Here is a 24,231-nt window from a genome sequence, read left to right on the forward strand (position 1 = left end):
TCCGAGAGTATGGTGAGTGCAGAACTTCTGCAATGTCTGACTCCATGGAGCTTAGGCAAACAATCTTGGATGCAAAAATTACATGGAAAAGATCATGAGAAATGTTGAGATCAGGATGCATTGATGCAATTATGACTATGCCTTGGAAAACAGAACTACTATATCAGAGTTGATTATGCAGAAGAACCGGGAAGTAAAAATCAATCTGCAAAAAAACTGTGAATAGCATCCTGTATACATTCTTTGAATAACAGAGGAAATAATTCTAATCTTTAAAAAGGTACCTGTGGCATGACTATAAACAACAAATTGCATGATAACCACAGTAATTCCCTTAATGAAATGAAAATACAGATATTTCGTACTGAAAATAACAGTACATTATCAGTGCGTAGAAACAAACAAATCAAAGAAAAAGGAATACAAGGTACATACAACAATCAGTTTACCAATTAAAAACTTGCTGCATGCTAGAAATTAATATATTAATAAATAGCATTATTAAAACTATTTTTGATGGTCACATAAAAAGAGAATCTCCCAATTTTTTTTTTTTTTTGGGGGGGGGGGGGGGGGGGTAAGAGAGAGAGACAATCATTCCGATTCAGATTTGGCCAATGTAAAAGAGCTTCGCAACTTTCTTTGAAAAGGCGTGCATATTTAAAACTGCTAAGTTACTGGAGGCAGTATCTGCGCATAAAGCCAGTAATGTAAGTAGTGCTAATATCCCATCCCCTTGGCAGGATATTAACACAGTTATATCGGTTTAACCACAGTTCATTTTAAATATTATTTGTTAAACAACCTAGCCTGAAAATGAGCCAACAGAAACGTAAACGTTCATCTTTTGAAGCAGGATTTAAATTGCGTGTCATGCAGTTTGCAGAAGAACATAATAACAGTGTTGTTATGAGAGAATTTGGTGTAGCAGAGAGTAATATTAGACTTTGGCGTAAGCAAAAAGACAGTCTTGAAAAAATCCCCAAAACGAAACGTGCCCATCGTGGAGATGTAGCATCCTTTCCAGAACTCGAAGAAGAGCTAAATGAATGGATTTTGATGCAACGACAAGATGGCATTATAGTAACAAGAAGTGCAATTCGTTTTAGAGCTCTACAACTCAAGAATGGTAAATTCAAGGACACACCAGGTATTTCATCTTTTCTTGCTTCGCCTAGGTGGTGCAACAGATTTATGGAACACAAAGCATTAACATTACGACACCAAACCAAAATTGCGCAGAAGTTACCAAAGCAGCTTGAAGAAAAAGTGGAGTCCTTCCATAAATTTATCATAAAATTACAGAAGTATCACGGATATGAACTTTACCAAATAGGCAATATGGATGAGACACCCATGTACTTTGATATACGTGGGAATCGAACAGTAAACTCAGTTGGTGAAAAGAGTGTCCTCATAAAAACAATGGGACATGAAAACACACATTTTACCGTTGTTCTAGCATGCAATGGCAGACAGAACCAAATTAAAGCTGACAGTGATATATAACGCGCATATATATATATACACAAATATATATACGTGCATAGCCACTAGGCTAACCGCGCGTCTGCGCGGTTAGCTTAGTGGCTATGCGCTTCGCAACCATATGCCTGGGGAAGGAGTGTCCTAGGTTCGATTCACGTCGGTGACGTGAGGAGCTGAAGGATCTTCCTCAGCCAGAGCCAAGTTAGCCAGTCTTGGGCGTGGACAGCAGGGTTTTTCCCCTAGTTTATTCTGGGGTTTTTTATCCCGCAAAGCAGGCAAACTGGCCTTGAGAACTCAACACTACAGGCCATAGGATACACCGGGGCATAAGGCTGAGAAACCTTATCCTGTAAACGGAGTGAGGTCCGATGATCAATGGACCCTCGACACCGCAAGGTAAAGGAGGGTATAAGGAAGATGAGATGAGTGATATATAAAAGGAAGAAAATTCCGACACCTATGAAATTTTCACCAGGTGTCATTTTTCGCGCCAATCAGAAAGTTGGATGGATGAAGAAGGTGTACAATTGCGGCTGGATCAAGTATGGAACATACGTCCAGGCAGCTTGTTAAGTCAACAAAGCATGCTAGTCTGGGATATGTTCCGGACGCTTTTAACGGAGGCAAGCAAAGAGAAAGCACATGAGCTACGTACAGACCTAGCAGTCATGCCAGGTGGTCTAACTTCCGTTTTGCAGCCGCTTGATGTCAGCTTGAATAAGCCATTTAAAGATCACTTACGTGAAAAATGGAGAGAATGGATGTCATCTGGTTTGGTGAAGATGACAAAGGGTGGAAATTTTCAGAAGCCTGAGATCACCCTAGTCACCAGCTGGATTAAAGAAGCTTGGGATTCGATACCATCTGAAATGATTCAACGCTCATTTCTTAAATGTGGAATAAGTAATTCAATGGATGGATCTGAAGATGACGTCATATACAAAAGCGAGGATGATGCACAACAAAATAGAGAGCATGACGACGATGACAACTGCTACACTGATGACGCAATGTCTACAGATGAATTTATAAAAGAATTGTTTGATGACTCAAAAGATGAAGAATTTAAAGAATTTTGAGATTTTGTTTTAAAATAAATATTTCTTTCGTTAATTCGTATTGTATTATTTATAATGTTATGGAACAAGATTAACAGATCGCATTATACGTGGACATGGCATTTTAGGGCTAGTTTCAAACAAAATTTCTAGTTCGCATTATATGCGAAAATATATGGCAAGTTCATTTTCTAAGGTCAAACAGCAAAAATATCATTAACATAACAAAACCAGTGAGAGGGTTGGGGATAAATTGATGAGAATAAGGTATCTTCCAGATGGTTAAAAAAATAGTTTGCCAAAGGTGGAGACAGAGGGCTACCCATGGCAGTGCCTTCAACCTGTCTATAGATCTTGTTTTTCCAACTAAAATATCCTGATTCTATAACAAATTCAAAAATCCTTGCAATATCAGAAGGGTAATCATCATATAGTAAATTAAGTGTCACATGCCTTTTCAAAGAAAGCTGCAAAGCCCTTTTGCATCGGCCAAATCTGAATCAGAATGATTGTCCCCACCCCCAAAGGTTTGAGATTCTCATTTTATGTAACAGTCAAAAATAGTTTTAATAATTTTATTAATATATTAATTTCTAGCAGGTGGCAACAGCTTTTAATTGGTTAACCAATTGTTGTACAAGGAACATCCAGAAAGTAAGTTCCGATGGGCTGTCAGAAAAACAAAAATATACTTACAAAAAAAACTTTATTGGAAATTAAAGTAGACATCTTTAACACATAATTTCTGCCATTGTTCAGGCACTCATCATAACAGGGCACCAAGAATTGTATACCTTCGTCGAAGAAGGTTGTCACCTGTGATGCAAACCATGCATTGACTGCTTCTTTGACCTCGTCATCGTCTTGAAACCACCAGCCGCAAAGGAAAGATTTCAGATGTTTGAACATGTGTAAGTTGCTTGGCACGAGGTCAGGACAATATGGGGAATGATGGAATTGGTACCAGCCAAAAGTGGCCAGAAGTTGTTGTGTTATGCCGACCATGTGTGGGCAGGCATAATCATGATTCAAAACAACGCCCCTGGTAAGTATGCCACGTCGCTTACTCTGGATCACACAATAAAGTTTTTTAAGAGTTTGGCAGTACATACTCGCGTTGATTGTGAAGCCTTGACCTAAGTCTACCAGCAAAATTCCTTGTCTGTTGCAAAACACAATGCACATGATTTTCCGAGTGTAAACCACTGTCTTCAATTTCGTCTTGACTGGTGATGAGGTGTACTTCCACTCCATGGACTGTTGTTTGAATTCAGGGGTTGCATGCAACACCCAAGTCTCATCCCCGGTGACAAGTCTGCTCAGGAAAGCATCGCCATCCTCATGGTAGCACGTGAAGAATTCCAACACACTGCCCAGTCGATTCACTTCGTGTTGTTCTGTAAGCAACTTCGGCACCCAGTGTGCACACAATTTCCAATAATTCAGTTTCTCTGACACAAATTCATGAAGACATGAACGTGAAACTTCTGGAAATTGCAGCAAGAGTGAAGTCGTAGTGAATCCCCTATTCTGTCGAATCTTCTCTTCAACTGAATGCACCAAATTATCAGTCACTAAAGATGGTAACCCGCTCCATTCGTCATTGTGCACACCTGTCCTTCCTCCATTAAAAAGTCTTACCCATCTTCGTATCAGTGAATCACTCATTGTACGTGCTTCATAAACCTCAATAATTTGCTGATGAATTTCAGCCTACTTTAATGTTCCTCGCATTCAAGAAATGGATAACTGACATAATTTCACATGCAGCAGGCGATTCGATTTCTTAGACATTATAAACACACACCAAGAAGCGTATGCACTGTGAGAATGTCTGAAATTGGCACAAATGTCTTGTTAACGAATCAACAAACTCAGCATGCATGCGCACCATTGTGATCGCAGCGCTGCAGTGAAAATATTTAAAAACGGAACTTACTTTCTGGACATCCCTCATATATATACCTTGTCTTCCAGTTTCTGGAGATGTGAGATAAGATAATGATATATAGTAACAAGCATTCCTGTGTCATTACTTTTACAATGGTGTATCTAATATATTAATCAACAATCTAATATATCGATAAACTGTGGTTTATCAATATATTAGATAAACCACAGTTTATCTAACATATTGATGCATTTACAAACAGATATTCTATCATTAAAGAATGGCGCCTATTTCTAAAAGAAACAATGTTCTTTACATCAGAACTGTAGCAAAGGTATATGCTTAATCACTTAACTCATTGTATAACTGTGGAAATCATTGGACAATATTTAACTGTACATAATTCACATATAAACTAACTAAAAATTGCTGCATTGTCTAATCATTAATTGGTTATTTTTTCTTTGTTTTAGTTTTTTTTAATTTTTCTTTTAAAAAACTGATTAAGTACCTTAAAAAGCTGCAAGTTGACAGTCATGCTTTTGATTATAATACAGGATAAGTGGATTTTCTCTTTAGTCTTATGAGTTCCATATTTTTAAATTCTAACACTTCCACTTCAGTTCACAAAACTTAGTTCCAGAATCAGTCCTGCAGCATGTGGTATAAAAAAAAAATATATATACATAATCTGTCAGTGTAGAACTATAGTTTTATATATATATATATATATATATAAAACACACCACAGAGAGCACACTTTTAAACATATGCATAAGAACAAACATGAATTTCAAATATGTAACACTATTTATCAGCACTGGAAGCAGCTTTAAAAAGTTCGCTGAAAAGGTCTCTAGAGTAGGATTTTCAGTTTACCTAACTTTCAGCACAGTACTAATGGAGGTCACCTGTATGTACAGAAAGTAAAACCTTTTGTGAAAAAATATGGCTTCATTACCACATTTCATTGAAAGAACAGGCAAATTTACGGTTATAACTGTTTTCACTGACTTCATATACAGTATAAACATTAAACCTGGAACCCAGATAGCAGTTATCATCATATACTGATTGGTTGAATGCACTCAGTTTCATAGAATATTCATCAGATTTTTTTTTTTAAATATATAAACCTGTAGTATGTTGATCTAATGAATATATTATCTGTAAAGACCAAACATGGAATTTTTTTGAACTAACAAACACTTTGACAACTGAAAAAAATCCAAAACTGCAATAAAAATCCAACCAAAAACACAAACATTAACAAGTCCTGCAAAAAAAGTTCCTATATCCAATTTATGATGAAATAAGGGATCAAAGCAATTTAAATAATGTGAAAAATCACCTATAGTCATACAAAACAGACTTATTATTCCTAATAGAACCTCAGTTGGTGAGCTCAACAACTCCTGTTCACCTGGAATACTGCTCAAACACCTTGCACAATTCTTTCAACCACAAGTGCAGCATTTATACACATTCACAAGAAAACTGATATCCCCATGCGAGAAAATACAAATCGCTGAATCCCCCAATCCCACTCTGGTTTGATATGCTTTGGCTCAAAACTTCCATACCAACTCATGTTGCATTTATTTTCTGTATCTATCATTCTTCAAATTCAGATGTCCATCCTATCCTCTTTGACTATCCATCTCTAAAGCTTCTTTTAGAGATTGATAATCAATTATCACTATTTGAGGACTTGAATGCCCACAACTCAAATTAGCTTCCTTCCTGCAGTTCCACTGATCAAGCAGGCAAGAATGCTGAGGCATTTGCCACAGCAAGGACCTAACACCAATGGTCCATTTTCCTGCCAGACAATGTTCACCATCTTGTGAACATCCTTCACTTCTTCCTAACAAGACCTCCTTCCAAAAACAGCATGGATGTCAGTTCTTTCTCCTTTTGGTAACTCAGACCACAATCTGATCCAAGTTTCTTCCATATCAGAACAATCTACAACCAGACATTCTCGGTCTTGTGTCTTCTGGCATTTTAATGACACAAATGCCTCCAACCAATTCCTCACTTGGTCTTTCTTGTATAAAGGTCTTTATAATTTGATTAATGCTTCAGATCTATCAATCCAAACAGCACATGCTCAGACTGAATAACAGAAATAATTATAACTGGAATGAAGGATTTCATCTCTCAGTTCACCCAAAATTATAAGCATTCCAAAGCAGTCAGAACATGAATAGGCGTATCTGATCATCAACAATGTTTGGGAAACTACTCCATTCAGTCCTAGCTCTGTTTGTATGAAATGGCCTAAGCCAGTCAGAAAAACAGGCTCCAAGACTGCTACTGCTTTGCACTAGTATGATAATTGCATGACTTTTTGTTCTTGTCACCATATCCTTTTCCTTATATCTGCGTTAAGTAAAAGGATTAATCCTTCCATATGACCTCTTCCTTCTGGTGATGTTCCTTTGGTAACTATAGCTGTAGCTGCTTGTTTTTGTCACACGTGTGACAGTGGATTTAGATATGCTTCCTTTGGCTGAAACATGCTGTCATCTGCCCAACTGTAGATGTCAAGTGGAGTTTATAATCCTGGTAATTCTTCCTTCCCTTGAACTGATCGGATATTTCTAGCCATATTCCCAACAATAGTAATCATGTCATTCAGGAAAATAGTCAGAAACATGCCTAACAACATGTTTCTATTTCTCACACCATTCGCAGTATACCCAACATTATGCTTCCTTGTTTATAGATGATGTCTTACATCTGTCATGTCAGTGGCATATTTCATTCAGTGAGGGAAATTGCTAACATTCTGGCCATGAGTGTATAATTTTATATAGTTAAATTCCATCTAGCCAGAATAATTATTACTATTATAGCACGTTTTGTCAAATTTTTCAATAGAAATGCCTAACTGGAACTAAAGTGGAGGTAAAAACTTAATTAAGATCTCAAAAATCAATGCCAAAAAATCTATCTGACAAGACCAAAGGAATAAATGCATATGCATGGACTGACAACCCAACACAACCTAAAATAGTGTGCACCTGCAAAGTGCACTGTTTCAGGATCCTGCATCTCAAATGACTGCCTTTGTACACCCACCTTTAGCCACATAAGTAGAGGGTAGGAAGAAGCATGAAATAGATGATACTGCCAAAGTAAATAAGGATAGAAAACCAGTGTATTGTCTGATAACTATGCACGTGTTCTATCCAACGTGTTCCGTATGTTTTCATAGGATGAAAAATTAAATTTCCAGTTATTCTCGGTGTTGTGTCCTCTGGCATTTTAATGGCACCAAATGCCTCCATGACCAATTTCTTATTTATGTGCTGAAGCAGGATTTCACCAAAGCACAAAACATTCAGCCAAAGTATACTGAATTAAATTTTATGAATATGTGTCTTGTTTTTAACGAAACATTTTTTAAATAAAACAAAAACATATCGGCCTGGTTGACTGAGTGGTTAGCAAATCCGTTCTCCAGCCAAAAGGCTGCAGGTTCAAATCCTGCCATGGGCATGAATGTTTGTGATTATCTGTGAAAATACTAGTTGTGGTAGTGGGAAGTAGATGGCGTTGGTAGTTGCGGTTTGAGGTAGTTGGTGAACTGATGAGTAGTGGAGACAGTTGTAGAGTAGGCGCCTTCCCTCAATGAGTCCTTGGGCTCCTTGGAATGTCACGTAATAATGTTTTCAAAAAATTCATTAAAAATTGAAAAAAAATTTAATGAGCACATTTTTTCTGTTCAAAACATTTATTTATAAAATTTAATTATGCTTTGACCAAATATTCAGCGATTGCAGAATGAAAAAAGATTAAAAAAGTAGTGCAAGCTAAGGTAACTTCGATGCTGAGGATTGCATTCTCATAAGCTCTTCTTTATTCAAACTCTTTAAGTTTCTATATACATATGTATATTTAGCTATGAAATAAGCACGTATCTTTAGAATCTCCTATTTCTGTTTATTTTACATTGCCAAAATGAAGACAGTTATTTTTGCTCAAATATATAAATTTTTGTCTTCTCTTCCGCTTGCGATTTTTCTGAGATTGGTCAATTCGAAGCTTGATGTTTCAGGCTGGTGAAACTTACTGAATGCATTAAGAAAAGGTGAATATATGGGTTGTGGAGTGCAGCAAAGACATCTCTGATTCCAGTCTTGTTCTTATAAGCTCACTGGTATATTTTTGAAACTTTACTTTCTTTCCATTTGGCTATAAAATATATATGGATCTATATCCTCCATTTCAATATAACAAAAAGTATTATTTAATTTCATAGAGAACATTGTATTTAAAAAACAATACAGTACAAAAATCAGAACAAAATATTGTACTTATTTCTTCAAATAAAAATAATGGAACTTATTATAGGAAAATGAACTTTTCAGCATTTTTTGGAGTATGTTATTTGGAGCTTGCGTATTTTAGTGCGTCTATTTTTGGTGTGTTATAACGTATAATTTGACAAAACACGTTGCAAATAAGAATGGCACCTGTGCGAAGGAAAATGGCGGCCAGTAATGAAGGTTCGCCATCGTTATCAAAGAACGGTAGCATAAAAGAAATGAGTCAGTGTACTAGCTGTGAAATGTACGCTTTGAGGAGTGCAGTCGGAGTGTGGTTAGATGATAATAAAGGATTGAATGTATGCAGAAAATGTAGGGAGAATGAGGAATTGAAGTGTATTTCGGATCGTGAGTGTGATATTTTTGTCAACCTTCAGAATGAAGGAAATAGGGATATGACAAGAAACGGCAAGGTTGTACATGAAAATTGTGAGAGTGTGAATGATAGTATAAATGGTTTCTCAGAGAACAAAAAAGATGAGATAGATGCATTGAGTGAGATCGCGTTGTTGAATAGTGCGATAGAAAGAGCAAAACAGCAGCTACAGTGCATGAACAAAAGTAGACTGAATGAACCAACCAATAATAAAAGGTATGACAGGAAAAATAGACGTATGAATGTGAACATGAACAAAATGAAGGATAGAGTGCTGTATGGAGACTCGTTAGTACAAGGTGTGTTAGTAGAGGATTTGACAAAATCGTACCAACCTGGTGCGACCATAAAGGACGTAACTGCGTCTATTAGAGAGCAAAAGGAAAGGGTGAAAGAAATGATTGTTGTGGCAGGTATGAATGATTTGAAAGGAGATAAAATGGAAATGATAGAAGACCTGAATGAATTGTTTGAGGTAGCAAAAGAAAAGAATGAGAGAGTTAGAATGATTAGTCTTTTGCCACGGTATGACAGTGAAATGTTTAAAAGGAGGGCTATGATTGCGAATGACTTTATGCGTGGGTTATGTATGACGAGTGGTGTGGAATTTGTGGATGTGTGGAGTGAGTTTGATGGGCGAAAGGATCTATATAAGATGGATGGCTTGCATTTGAATGGTTACGGTGTAAGAAGACTTGAGAAAGTGTTGCTGAATGTAGTGGATGTGCAAATTCAGGGAAACTAGATTTGTTAGGGGGGGGAGTAGAGATACAGTCCTTATGGAGGCAGTTGAATGTAAGAATGAATATGAATATAATATGCCAGAGCAAATAAGGACAACAAATCTGAGTGGGATAGTTAATATAAGGCATCAAGGTAGGGTTGGGGCTAATGGGAGTCTTAAATTCATGTACACTAATACTAGGAGTATTAGGAACAAGAAGGAAGAGTTTTTGGCCATGGTTGGCACTTCCAGACCACAGGTTATAGGTATTAGTGAAACATGGCTGACTGTAGATGATATAACTAGTGGGATTGAATGTGATGGGTACAGTGTGTTCAGGAATGACAGAGAGAATAAAATGGGGGGAGGAGTATTGTTGATGATAGCTGATGAGCTCCAGCCAAGGAGAATAGAAGTTGAATTGCAGGATAGAGAAAAGAACACATTTGAGGCCATTTGGTGTGAGATTGTGGCTAGCAGAACTAAATATACAATTGGGTGCTGCTATAGACCAGGTGATGGAAAAGATGGTGGTGACAGTATGCACAAGCAAATAGAAGAAATGAGTGGAAGAAGGGTGATTATTATGGGAGATTTCAACTATGGTCCCATTGATTGGAGTGAGGAGAGGACACACGGGAGGAAGGAACTGGATTTTATGCGGTTATTAAGGGATAACTATCTGCGACAGCATGTAATGGAAAATACTAGGGGTCAGAGAGTGCTTGACCTAGTAATTACATCTGAGGATTTGGCTGTAACAAATATGACCACATTGCCACCAATCGGTGAGAGTGATCATAGGGTCTTAACTTGGGAGGTGGCTAAAGGTGTAGAATTTTCAATTAAGACAAGGTACATGTGGAATTATCGGGCTGGAAAGTATGACAAGCTTAGGAGTTTGATTGGTTCAGTGCCATGGCATGTACAACTGCAAGGACTAGAAGTTGATAGTGCATGGGAGGTAGTTAAGAAGTGCTTGCATGAAGCAATGGCTGACTGTATACCTAGAGTCCGAATAATAAATCAAGTAGGGGTTAAATGGATGAATAACACCATTAAGCTTGAGTTGGAAAAAAAGAAACAACTATGGAGGGAATTTAAGGAGAAGGGTGACCGGCAGGCACACGAACGGTATAAAGCGCAGGCCAGAAGGGTGACGAGTGTAGTAAGAAAAGCAAAAAAGCATTACGAAAGAACATTGGCCATGCAGGCTAAAGAGAATCCTAAACAGTTTTTTAGATATGTAGCAAGTAAAAGGAAAAATGTACATGGCAGATTGATTTTAAAGAATGCCGATGGTAGGGAGGTAACTGAATCAGTTGAGATAGTTGAGTTACTGAGTGAGCACTTTGCAAAAGTATATCATCCAAGTGGTGACATTGCAGAAACGAATAAACCAGTAGATTATATGGGAATTGTGGTTAATGAAGTGGAGGTGAGTAGTCTATTGCATAACCTCAATGTCAATACATCTGTGGGATTGGATGGTATACCAGCTCGTGTTGTACGAGAAGCAGCTAAAGATTTGTCAGTACCCTTGACCATTTTGTTCAATTTGAGTCTCGGGTCTGGGTTAGTCCCGAGCGGGTGGAAAGAGGGGAAAATAGTTCCACTGCATAAAGGTGGTTCCAAGACTGCTGTTGTAAATTACCGACCGATTAGCATATCAGGAATCGTTGTCAAGGTCTTAGAGAAATTAGTCAAGAAAAGAATACAGGATTGGATAGATGAAAATAGGATATTGTATGGGGGACAACATGGATTTGTGAAGGGTAGATCATGCCTCAGTAACTTGCTCACATTTTATAACACAGTGACGGCTGAACTGGATAGGGGTAATGGGTTTACAGTGATATTACTGGACCTTGCCAAGGCCTTTGATAGGATACCACATGGAACCCTAATCAGTAAACTGGAGCAGATTGGTATAGATATAGGGTTGGTGAGATGGATAAGAGGGTGGTTGAAGGAGAGATATCAAAGAGTGGTTTATTCAGGAGTGGAGTCTAAAAGACGTCTTGTGACTAGTGGAGTGCCACAGGGCTCTGTTCTTGGACCAGTGCTTTTCAATTTGTTCATCAATGATATTGGAAAGGATCTGAGAGGAAGTGTTCACTTGTTTGCTGATGATGCAAAGTTGGGTAGAGCATTTGTGAGTGCACAAGATGTCAAAATTTTACAGGATGATTTGGATAGTTTGGAGGACTGGGCTAGGAAAAATGGATGTCAATTTAATGTGGCAAAGTGTAAGGTTATGCACTTTGGGGTGAAAAGAATAGCAGCAGTATATCGCATTGGTGGAATCATACTCCAGGAGATTGATGAGGCCAGGGATTTGGGAGTGTTGGTGGATAGGGAGTTGAAGTTTAGGGGGCACATTGCAAAAGTAACTAAAACAGCTCACCAAATCACTTGGCTTCTGAAAAATACTTTAACATGCAGAGACGAACAAGTTGTTGTTCCTCTGTATCGAGCCTTGATAAGACCCCATCTGGACTTCTGTGCCCAGCTATGGGCACCAGGGTTTCTTCGTGATGGGGAGGAAGTGGAGAGGGTCCAGAGACGAGTGACCAAGATGATAGCAGGTCTGTGGAATGAACCTTATGAGAATAGGTTGAAGATTTGTGGGTTGCAGAAATTGGACGATAGGCGAAGGAGGGGTGATATGATTGAGACATTCAAATTACTGAAGGGTTTTTATAAGATTGATCCAGAAGATATTTTTGAAAATATGACTGGTGGTGGGAGGACTAGGGGCCATGCATGGAAGCTGGGCAAGAACGTGGTTGACAAGGGTGTTAGAGCTAGGTTCTTTACTTGGAGAGTGGTAAATGAGTGGAATAAGCTTCCAGAGTCTGTTGTGGGTGCTACGACCGTGAATGAGTTCAAGGCAAGGTATGATAGATACTGTGTGAATGTTGAATAGTTGTTCTTGACATGATGTTAGGGCCTCCCTCGATGAGTCTGTCGACTCCTTGGAGTTTCCCGGAACAACAACAACAATAATAATAATAATAATAATAATAATAATATACAATCATACCTCGACTTATGTCAGGGTTCCATTCCATCAGGAAGGACGCAAGTCAATACATTAAATCAACAGGGTTATAGGGGTTAGGGACTTCTTATCAGAACTTGCGGATTCACCATATATTTTCACATTATGCAGTGCAAAACTGCTTGAATCTCATGAACCAACTGGAAGAAATGTTGAATTCGTAGTCATAATCGGGCCCTGCTTTCTCCATCAACATGTTGAAGAGACTTAGTGCCTTAGCGATTATGGTCATAGTGCTAAGGGTTCAAGTCCTCTATGCATGATGAAAGTAGCTTTTCCAATCACTGATATGACCTTGTCATTGCTTCATCACTATCGTCGATTTAATGGAAGATGCTTTCACAGCCTCTATGATTTTATCCTTATTTTTTAAGGTCGTCACTGTAGAATGAGACCATCCAAAGTCATGTGCGATCACACTGACTGGCTTACCAGCTTCATGTTGCTTTGTAACTTGCAACTTTGTTTCAAGATCAATTGCTCGTCTCCTTTTCTATGATTCTTCACTAGGTTTTTTAATTGGGTGTGTAGGGCCCATGCTGCACAAAATATCGCAAAATAATTAACGATAAATTTGATCAGCCAAGGTTGATCAAATAGAAGAGTTTCCAAAAGCTATTTGGAAATGCAATCATAACCAATCAGACAAGGCTGATTGGTTGTGTTTGTTATGATGCATATAACAGGAATTTTTCTGCTTCGGCTGAAGCCAAATAGCTCAAAAACATGTCAAATCAGCCAAATACTGAAGCAAAACTGAATATTTGGTGCATTCCTAGAGAGAACATAATTCCACGCATGTAACACTAGCTGGTGGGAAGGGGATAAATACAAAAATGGAGGAATTAGAAGTATTAACAATATTGTAAAGCAATGCCTCTAATTTGGTTGTCTTTACTACCTCAACACAAGCAGGATGCTGCAAGGATTTATGGCAGACATCTTCTTTTACAACAGATTTAAATTTTCTACTGTGATTGTATGAAATGTTGGGCAAAGGTGAGGTTTGTTGTCTGGCATATACCTCAACAGTAAGTTGCTATTTTTTTATTTTTTATTTTTAATTAATTCCCATACATGAGTGGTCAAAGGACCTACATTGATTTCCATAAATTAATGAATAGCTGCAATAACTATGTGATTTTTATGCAATTCAGTGAAAAAACAGCATAATATGAAATGTGAAAGAAACACCCACAAAAATGGTAACTAGTTTAATTCAGTAACAAATGGGTACCTGAAGACAATGATCAAAAACAAGAGGTTAAAATTAGAGTATCCAAGTACCTCAAATAAGGAATGTGGTCAGCCCTCACAATTATAGTGTTTATAATGGTGTCCAGGTCGATGTATCCACCCACAAGATTCCTCCCTAAACCATCACACTACCTCCACTATAAGTGTCCCTTTCACAAATATTAAAGAGATGAGATTCTCTCCAAATCAGAGGATGCCTAATATCACTTTGTCAAGCAAATTGGGACTTGTCTTTACACAATACTAACTCTCATTACAACTGGGTCCAGTTGATGTGGAGCATGGCTCATTTCAAACATTCTCTCCTGTGGTGTGGGGATCGGGAGCATGCAGACTACTGGTCGCCTAGCATATAGACCCCACCTCCGTGAAGCCATCTGCACATAGTTGAAGCAGATATCAATGTTCCTGTAGCCGATGCAAGATTAAATTGTAGCTGATTTGGAGTAGCACTCCAGTTTTGACTAGATAACAGGAGATATCGGTCACCCATTGCAGTTGTAGCCAGTGGTTGCTGTTTGTGACGGGTGGAATTAATTACACAGCCTGTGAACCAGTGAACAACTCAAATGAAACCACCTGGTTATCTCTGCCTGACTGGCACGTGTCTAGTCTTATGATGACTTACCATCTGAATTTATCAGGTAAGTGATATCTTGCAGCCATATCTAAGAATTATGCTATTACAAAATGTTCTTGTTCTCACTCCAGACACAAAATGAAAAATCCTACCAAAAAACCTGCTTTCATCCTGTGGCCCATCTGCATATATGACTATATCACTAACACTGCCATTCACCTGTATAAGATTAGACAGCATCACTTTTTTATCTGACTTGCATGTTTTTTTTTCCTTTTCCACCTAAAATCGTGATTTTTCTTTCTTCCTTAATTTATTTAAACCAGCATATGAGCACATCAGTGCTGTGCATCAGGTAAGGACTGAATAGCAGTTTATTATTATTATTAAGAGAGACCTATAGGGAGTCTGGGACTCACTGAGGGAGGCCACATACTATATGAACCAGCTATCATACTTATTCTTGAACTCATTCACACTGCTTGCACACAACATCCAATGGCAAACCACCATTCCAATTATGCACCACCAATGAGATAACTCAAAACCTCATCCCCTTCTTAGCAGCATTCATTCTCAGCTTCCAAGGATGCCCTCTAGTCCTTCACCCACCCTCCATAAATTAAAAAATTCCATCAACTGAAATCCTGTATGACCCTTTCCGTAAGCTCAAATCATATCACCCCTCTTTCTCCTGTTTGCTAGTGTCTGCAGTCTACAAATTCTCGATCTGTCTTCATAATCAGTATTCCACAATCCTGCCTGATATCATTTTTAACACTCTCCCTCTCTCTCTCTCTCCATTGTATCAGAATCACAATGGAAACCGAGAGACTAGACCTGTGCACAATAGTCCAAGTGAGGTCTTATCAACGCCTTGTAAAGAGGCAAAATGGCATCCTTATCTTTACATGTGAATTTGAGAATTGCAATTATCTTTTGAGTCATTTTCGCAATCTTTGCTACTTGGCCCCTGAATTTCAACTTCCTACCTACTAATTCTCCAAGATCCGTAGCCTGATCAGTTTCTTCTAGCATAATCCCACCAATATAATACGACAATGCAAAGTGCATGACATTGCATTTATTGACATTAATTTTCCTATGCCCAAAATTCCACCCTATTCAAATTATTCTGCAAGTACTGCATATCAGCAGCATTTCTAATTACCCTACCTATCCTTGCATCGCCAGAAAACAGCTGTATGTCACCTGTCAAATCCTTCCCAATATTATTAATGGACAGACTGAACCAAGTGGACCAAGGATTGATCCATGTGGTACACCACTGGTTATTCTTTTTTTTATTTTTATTAATCTTTGTACTGGTTATGGGCAGTACTACCCTTACATCACATCCAGACATTTTGTCTAGACTTGATATAGGCCTAAGCCTTTACAAGTGTTTTACCCTATGCCTGTTCGAGTTATCATTGTAGTCATTCTCTGGTGGCAATGCCATGCCACCAGTGTGTGCCCTGTAGGGCCCTCAAGGAAAGAACTTTTATATCCTTTTGCATAAGCCCAATCTGTTTTAAGTCCTTATAACTATCTGCACTCCATATCATGTAAAGAGATGGTGGCGCTGGTAAACCTCGGAGTTGCCCCATGCTCCTCCCGTATCTTACTAACTAGATCTGGATTATTTTTATAATAATTTACTTTATTATTATGGCAATAGGCTAGTGGGCACCCTGTTCCCACCACCTGGGCATCAACTACCCAAATGTCACCATCTCTTTTAATCACTAAGCCTGGCTTACGCAAACCAGTGGAGGTCCTATGATGTGGTTCCACCGCAGTCTCCCAACCTTTATTCTTAAAGTGGTTGTTCAGAATGGAGACCACGGCATCATGCCTCCTCACGCAGACCCCATAGGTGCAGAAGCAACACTGGGCTATATGAGACAATGTCTCACTGTAGTGGCAGCCAGCCCTACAGTTGGAGTCGTCACTACCCCATCGAGCTGTGCAGGCTCGAGTAGGCAAGGCACTGATCCTCGTCCTGATAAGGTCAATATACTCGAACCCAGGGAGGAGTCTGGTGCCATCCCTTACCCAATCATGCTGGGGCACCAGATATGACTCTTTTAAAGGAGCACCATCTACAGAACAGGGAAACAGAGATGCTCATCTCTTGTGTTCTGCAGGCAATGACTCAATTAAAGTATCTTTTGATAATGGGACCAGCCTTTAGCCCACCTAAAGTCTTCTTGTATTAATGGGCAATAGAAAGCTTCTCTGCAGATGGGGGAAGAAGATAGTTCTAACTGCGTGATTCTTGACAGCCACAGGCATGGGATCAGCCACCTAAGTGATGGAACCCCAAGCCCACCATCCTTCACCCTCGCATGGAAATATGTAGGAGTGTCAGGCAGCAGTTGGAGCCATGATCTCATGGCTGAACGGACAGCCCTGTCCATTCAGGACAGTACCGAGATATATGTCCTACCAAGCAGGTAAAAGCGAGGTAAGAGAAAGTAAGAAAGGAGAAACAGTCTTTGCTGGGAATTGAGAGGAGCTTTCCTCAAAGAAGCGATCCCAGCTTCCAGGATAGAAGACCTTCCCTTTGGGGGTAACCATGATACTGAGGTATCTCCACTCTTCCAGGATGGTCAAAGCATACAATGGCCTCCCGTACAGGGGAAACTCTATAGTCTCGACCAGAGGGGACAAGAGCTAGCTAAAGATCAGGACTTCTCGACATTAATAGAAAGGCCTCGAATAGAGAAGTCAACTGCCCAGTCAAGGAGTTCCTGCAAGCCTATCTTAGTAGAGGCTACGAGAATAAGATTGTCCGCAAAGGCCATAGCATTAAAGGAAGAAGCACCTAGAGAGAAGCCTATATGGCTAGGAAGAGAATGAAGAAACTCATCTATGACGCAGTTAAAGAAAAGGGGAGACAGAGGATCATCCTGGCGAACACCCCCGCACTGTGGGAATAGAAGTTGCACAGGACCCTGTAGTGATAGTGATGGAGCTACCCAAGTATAGCTCCATAACATAGGAAAGAAAAGGTTTTGGACATCCAGCAATGGACAGCGCTTGAAGGAGAGCAGGAAGGGAGACGCTATCAAAGGCCTTTTGGAGGTCCAGCAACGCCATATATAGAGGCTTAAGGTGGCATCGGGAATCAAAGCGAAGAGAAGAAAGAAGATATATATTCTCTGCACAGCTGTCCGTCTAATCATGCTGTATATGTTGCTGAAGTCATTTAACTAATATTTTATGACAGAGTCTAAGTAACACAGGAGAGATGGTAATAGGTCTAAAGTCTGATGCACAGCTTGAAGTTTCTTTCTTCAGAATGAAGATAGTTCTTGAAGCATGTAAGTATGGTGGTATTACTTTACTGGAAAGGAGAATGTCCACTAAGTCTTGAAGAATCTTCAACAGCACCTTCCGAAGCCTAGACGCAGGAAAGTCATCAGGTCCGGAGGCAGAGAAATTAGATGGAAGAGTTGCTTTAATCTCCTGGATGGAGGCAGACTGGTATATTTGAAGGGCAGGAATGGACCTCAATATCGTAGGTTGGTCATCATAATCAGGGAAGTGTGGAGGTGGAGCAGAAAAGACTGTACTCCAGAATTTGACAAAATCATCATGTAAGTCTGTTAGAAGTGGAGGGCAATGTGCCAAAACCGTCAAGGATGGTTTTGGCACATTGCCCTCTATTCTTTTTACAGAGGGCCTGCATAGCTCCATAGGCCCTCTTCCTCTGCTTCCTATTTGACAAAGTCGTAGGCTGATGTTGACGAGGCATGAAGTGTTCAGAGAATTCAGCGTGGAAGTAGTCATTCAACTGATCTGTGATATCCATTCCCAGAAGGTGAGTCCAGATGAAAGATTTAAGAATTGGATGGTTATATTCTGGAAGAGGAGGATCATCTAGAGATGATGTCAGTCTGAGAATCAAAGCCTCTTCTTCAACAGCAGGATGGTGTCTGGAAGATGGAGAGGCAGGGACAGGAGATACGGAGATATTACCTGTCCCTAACTGTGGTGGATGGGCTGCCAATTCTTGAATTAAGGCTTTGTAACTGGCTTTCCGTCTATGACACTTGATGGCATCCAAGGATCTTAATGGGAATGACTTAAATAAAGCCTCATTGATTTTCTTTATCCCTCAAGCAGTCAACTCGATCTCATGAGTGGCGAGGATCTTTTCTTCTTCGGCAGTCCAACGTGCTTTGACGCGCTCAGTTCTTATTGCAGCATTGGCTTCAGCTGGATGTTTCGAGGTGCGATGCACGCCAAGGCCAACTGCGGTAGAGAATTCACGATCGCAGACCAGACATATGAAGTGTCTGAGATTGGGAACTCCTTGACCGCCAGAACAAGCATGATGAGAACTTGAATAAATGGGTTAAATCTTGCAGACTCACATCCCCCATATACCACTTTGATATCTGTCAGTCAGCCATCCTCTTATCCAGGCTAATATTTTATAACCCAAACCCAATTCTCCAGTTTATGCAACAGTCTTCTATGCAGTATTCTGTCAAAAGCCTTAGCAAAATCCAAAACTATCATGATGAATCAATTCCCCTTGTCTAGTTCAATGGTAACATTATTATAGAATGTGAGCAAGTTGCTAAAACATGACCTTCCCTTAATAAATCCTTGTTGTTCATTGCAAAGTAGAGATTCACTATCAACCCATTTTTTCCAAAATCTTCACCACCCTTCTTGAGATACTGACTTTTCGATAGTCGGATTACATCAATTTTTGCACCACCACTGTACAATGGGATTACCATACATTCTTTCTATTCCTGCAGAATTTTCCCTGTTCTGAGACTCAAATTATATAGCCTTGTCAAAAGAATAGCCAGTTCAGTTGAACACTATTTTAGCACCAGTGCTGATATCCCATCAGTCCCTACTGCTGAATTCTTATTTAGTTTATGCAACAGCTCTTATACCTCCTCTTCATACACATGAGTTTCATTCAGTGAAGAAATAGCAGTGAACTATCTCTGTTGGTTATACAGGTTGATAGCTTTTAAAAAATGGGCATTCAATTAGTTGAACCTCTTCTGCATCTGTCCCCCCCCCTCACACCATCTGCATTCAGTAGTTATTCTTTTATATTCATTCTTTCTTTTATTTGCAAAATATTGATATAATTCTTGTAGGATGTCATTATCCTGCAGAGCCAGTTTCTTTTCATACTCAAGACTTAGCTTTCTGTTACAACAGTTGTAACTATTCTAGCCTGCTGCTTATAATTTTCATAATGGACATCATCCTTATACACATTGTATTCCTTCAACATCATCTGTTTCTTACGAATCTCTTGCTTAATAAGATTACACATCCATTTGACTCCTACCCTATTTATTCTTCGAACTCTCAGGACACATTCTGATATCGCATCATTTAAGTATTTTTTAAACATTTCCCACACACACTGTTGATATTCTTTCCATCCAGCAACCGATACCATTCCACTGAACTCAGTATACTCCTCAGCTGGTCGTAGTTTCCTGCTTAGTAGTTCAGCATGAAACCTTTTATGAAGTTCCATTCAGAGATAAATCTTCAGAGCCACTTCAACTGCATGACCACTGTAACCAACCAGAGGGAGAATAGTTACATCTTTAACTGGAACATCCTCTGACACTATAATCAAATCTAACGCTCTTTGACATCAGGTTCCTTCTATCACATGCTGCTTGAGGAAGTTGTCCTGCATCAGTCCAATAAATTCAGTTTCATTCTTCTCATGAGATTTTACTGCTACCCAATCAATATTTGGTTAATTAAAGTCTCCAATTATGATTACTCTTTTTGCATCCATCATCTCTACTTGGTGATGCATTTCTTCATTCTTAGACTTTAAGGTCTGTAAAAACAAGTAATTGATCTTGTTAGATTTCACCTTACATCAGATGGATTCAAATTCACTGCCACATGAAATACTGTTATTAGTACTACAATCATAGGTCTCAACACTAACTGGATTGAAGTCATCTGATATCACTAGCAGCATGCCCCCTCCGCTCCTTTCTGTATCCTTGAAACCCAATACCAGTTGGTATGCCTGATTCTGATAGCTAGAATCAGCCATATTCTGATAGCCACAAACATATAGATCACACTAATGCCTACGATCTGAGGTTCCAATATACTGACCAAGGCCACAAACTATCCATTTGTTTCTGATACTCGTAGCATTCATGTATAGACATAATAATCTACCTGCATATTCTTTTGTATACTCTTGTCTTCAGTCTACATAACACAGTTGGACAACAGTCTCTATTCTTGCCTTATACAAGACAACTTTGCACACATTTGATGGGTCTGAATCGGATGAACACAAAGTCAAAATCCTCAATCATTTCCAGGGTAATGCCCATTCCCATTAGCAAATTATATAATATTATTGCTCTTACATTTATATTCTCACCATTCTTCCTATTATAATTTAGTTTCCCTGACTCTCTGTGTTATCTCTCATACCAATTATTAGTTTTTCAAGACCCCCAATACCAAATGCATTCATGTGTAGGTCATCCCTCTTATACAAATCTAATCTTCCCACAAATTCACTCCACACATCCAAGAACTCGCATCCATTCTTTTGCACAGCCTACACATAGAATTGTTTGCCATCATAGTTTATCATCATAATGCTAATTAGGGGTATAGATCATATTGGTCTGTTCGAGTCTCATTATTCATCCAATATCCTTTTTTAAGGCCTACTTTGTCTTCTCTTTCCAATTGGCTTATATTTCAGTATTTGTTTAGGATATCAGGTGTTGGCCATTCGGTTTACATGTTCTATCCATTTTTGTTTATAATTATTTAGTTTTTCTTCCATTGTTTTGTTTTTAGTTCTAAAAAATGTCTTCGTTCCTTTTTTGGTCTAATAATGTGTATTTTGCAGTTCTTCTCATAAATCTCATTTCACTTGTTTTATTCTTTGTTTATCTCGTTTGTTTATTGCCCAAATTTCACTGCCATATAATAATGTGGGCACTGCTAAAGTATTGTATATTTTCAGGCATGTTTCTTTTTGTACTATATTTGGATGGAGTGTTCTATTTATCAGGCCTATAATCTGTAAAAATTTTGAAGATTTTAATTTTATGTCCTTTCCCCCTTCATATGCATTTCACATCCAAGATAACTGAAAGTATTTATCTGTTCAATTATTTTATTATTAATAACTATTTTACTTCTAACTGGAGTTTGTCCACAAAATACTATTGTTTTAGTTTTATATATGGAAATTTTCATTCCAAACTGTTCTATTATAATGTTTAAATTATATATTGCTCATTGTAAATTGTCTTCCTTATCTGATGATATTACCTGATCAGATGCAAATAATAGCGTATTTATTTTGTTATTCCAGGAAATAACTGGATTGTTTAAAGTGTTCCACTGTATTAATATATCTGATGATATTACCTGATCATCTGCAAATAATAGCATATTTATTTTGTTATTCCAGGAAATATTTGGATTGTTTAAGGCATTCCACTGTACATATTAATATTTCATTAATATAAATGTTGAAAAGTGCTGGAGACAGAGGACATCCCTGTCTTACTCCTTGGTTTATATATTGTTTTTTGGACGTTTTTTTATTTATTTTTTTTTATTATCTTTGTATACATTCTACAAACATAAAAATATATATAAATATACATGGTGTGCAAGAGGACAAAAATCAGTAATAGACTACTTCATAGCAATGAAAAAGCAGCAAACCTCTTCCTAGATTTTAACGTCAGGGCTAGAAATTGACACAGATCACTATTTAGTGCAAGCAAAACTAAGGTTTCTACCAAACTAGCTACAAAAAAAAAAATTACAAAGTGAGATAACTAAATGAATCAAGTATACAAAATTTATACCAACAGAAGATTCCCAATGAATAACTCAATGAAGACATTGAGAAAGAATGGAATAATATAAAAGAAATTATTGCATCAGCAGCATATGAAAGTCTAGAAACACATGAAAAATATCAAAAATAAAAAATTACATATATAGGACAATGAAATAAAAACAATAATTGAAAATAAAAAGCTGGCTTTTAAAATATGGTTAAGTAGCAAAAAACAAGACAAAATTGAATATATATATATATATATAAAAAAAAGACAAGCAATAGCCAAAAGAGAAACCAGAAAGAGACACAGAGAAAGCTGGGAAAAATGTCTATCATATCTACAAAATAACATATACAAAACAAGACTCAATGTGCATAAAATACTAAAACACATGAATGCAGATATAAAAGAAATTGCAAATATAAATTGCGAAATTGATGTAAAAGTATTCTTGGATTACTTTACACATCTTTGGATGGATAATACTAGTATAAAAAAAAATTACACCAGAAACTTATAAAATACTGTAAATGATATAATAACAAGGAAAGAATTAAAGGACAGCCTAAATAAAATAAAAAAAAACGGCAAATCAGCAGGAGAAGATGGGATAAACTCCGAACTGTATAATTTGCTGGAAAAAAATTATCATCAAAGATTATTAAAATTTTTAAATAAAATATATACAAATGGACAAATACCAATAGAATGGAATACAAGTATAGTAATACCTATATTTAAAAAAAGGGAATAAAAAAAACCTGCTAATTACAGAGGGATTAGTTTATTGAATACATGCTACATAATATATAACAGAATACTTAATGAAAAACGGAAAATATACAGTGAAAAAATATTATTAGATTGTCAAAATGGATGCAGCTTTCTGTTTAAAACTACTTATAGTAAAAAGAAGAGAATTTAATTTAGAAACTCATCATTTGTTTATAATTACCAAAAAGCATTTGACAAAGTAAAAAGATATATACTGTTTGATATATTACAAAGAATAAATATATCTAATATTTTACTACATGCAATATTGAATATATATATATAAAGATAATGAAATAGAAATAAAAATAAATGAAAAAATTGTCTGAAAAACAATCTATAAACCAAGGAAAAAGACAGGGATGCCCTCTGTCACCAACATCTTTCAATATTTACATTAATGAAATATTAATACAGTGGAACACCTTAAACAATCCAGGTATAGAAATTTCCCGAAATAATAAAATGATTATGCTATTATTTGCAGGTAATCAGGTACAGTGACGTAGCTAAGGGGAGGAGGGTCCACTCCAGACAGCACCTTGAACCTTTTGCAGTTAATTCTAAAATAGTCTAAAGAACTAATTTCCAAATACCGTAATGCTACTGTGAATTTTCCTCACAATTGCAGTAAGTGTTGTTAGTTGTGAGAGGAGTTTTTCTAAATAAAACTGATTAAGAATTATCTACATTACTATGAGATAGACTTTGCCAACAGAAAAGCAAGAAAAATAACATTTTAGAATGTTGAAATTAAAGTTTTACTTCAAAAATAAACATAGTGATTTAATTTATTTCCCTATATGTTCTTTTGACTTTTTATAGTATT

At 37.6% G+C, this 24,231-nt stretch overlaps 1 protein-coding gene across 6 annotated transcripts in view; it reads right to left on the bottom strand.

Annotated features, from left to right (window-relative positions):
- Nucleotides 1-24,231, bottom strand: part of LOC150107393 (homeobox-containing protein 1-like) — a 194,725-nt gene that overhangs the window by 164,428 nt on the left and 6,066 nt on the right. For 5 of the 6 annotated variants that reach the window (XM_090391255.1, XM_090391259.1, XM_090391258.1 and 2 more), the window contains exon 2: nucleotides 4,949-5,088. The exons of the other annotated variant lie outside the window; for it this stretch is intronic. The gene's annotated coding sequence lies outside the window, so the exon portion shown is untranslated. The remainder of the gene's footprint in view (nucleotides 1-4,948; nucleotides 5,089-24,231) is intronic. 6 annotated transcript variants of the gene reach the window in all.

The sequence above is a fragment of the Typopeltis vanoorti genome, chromosome 4 (genome assembly GCF_054136105.1).
Source record: "Typopeltis vanoorti isolate ZY-2024b chromosome 4, IOZ_Tvanoo_1.0, whole genome shotgun sequence".
Classification (NCBI taxonomy): domain Eukaryota; kingdom Metazoa; phylum Arthropoda; class Arachnida; order Uropygi; family Thelyphonidae; genus Typopeltis; species Typopeltis vanoorti.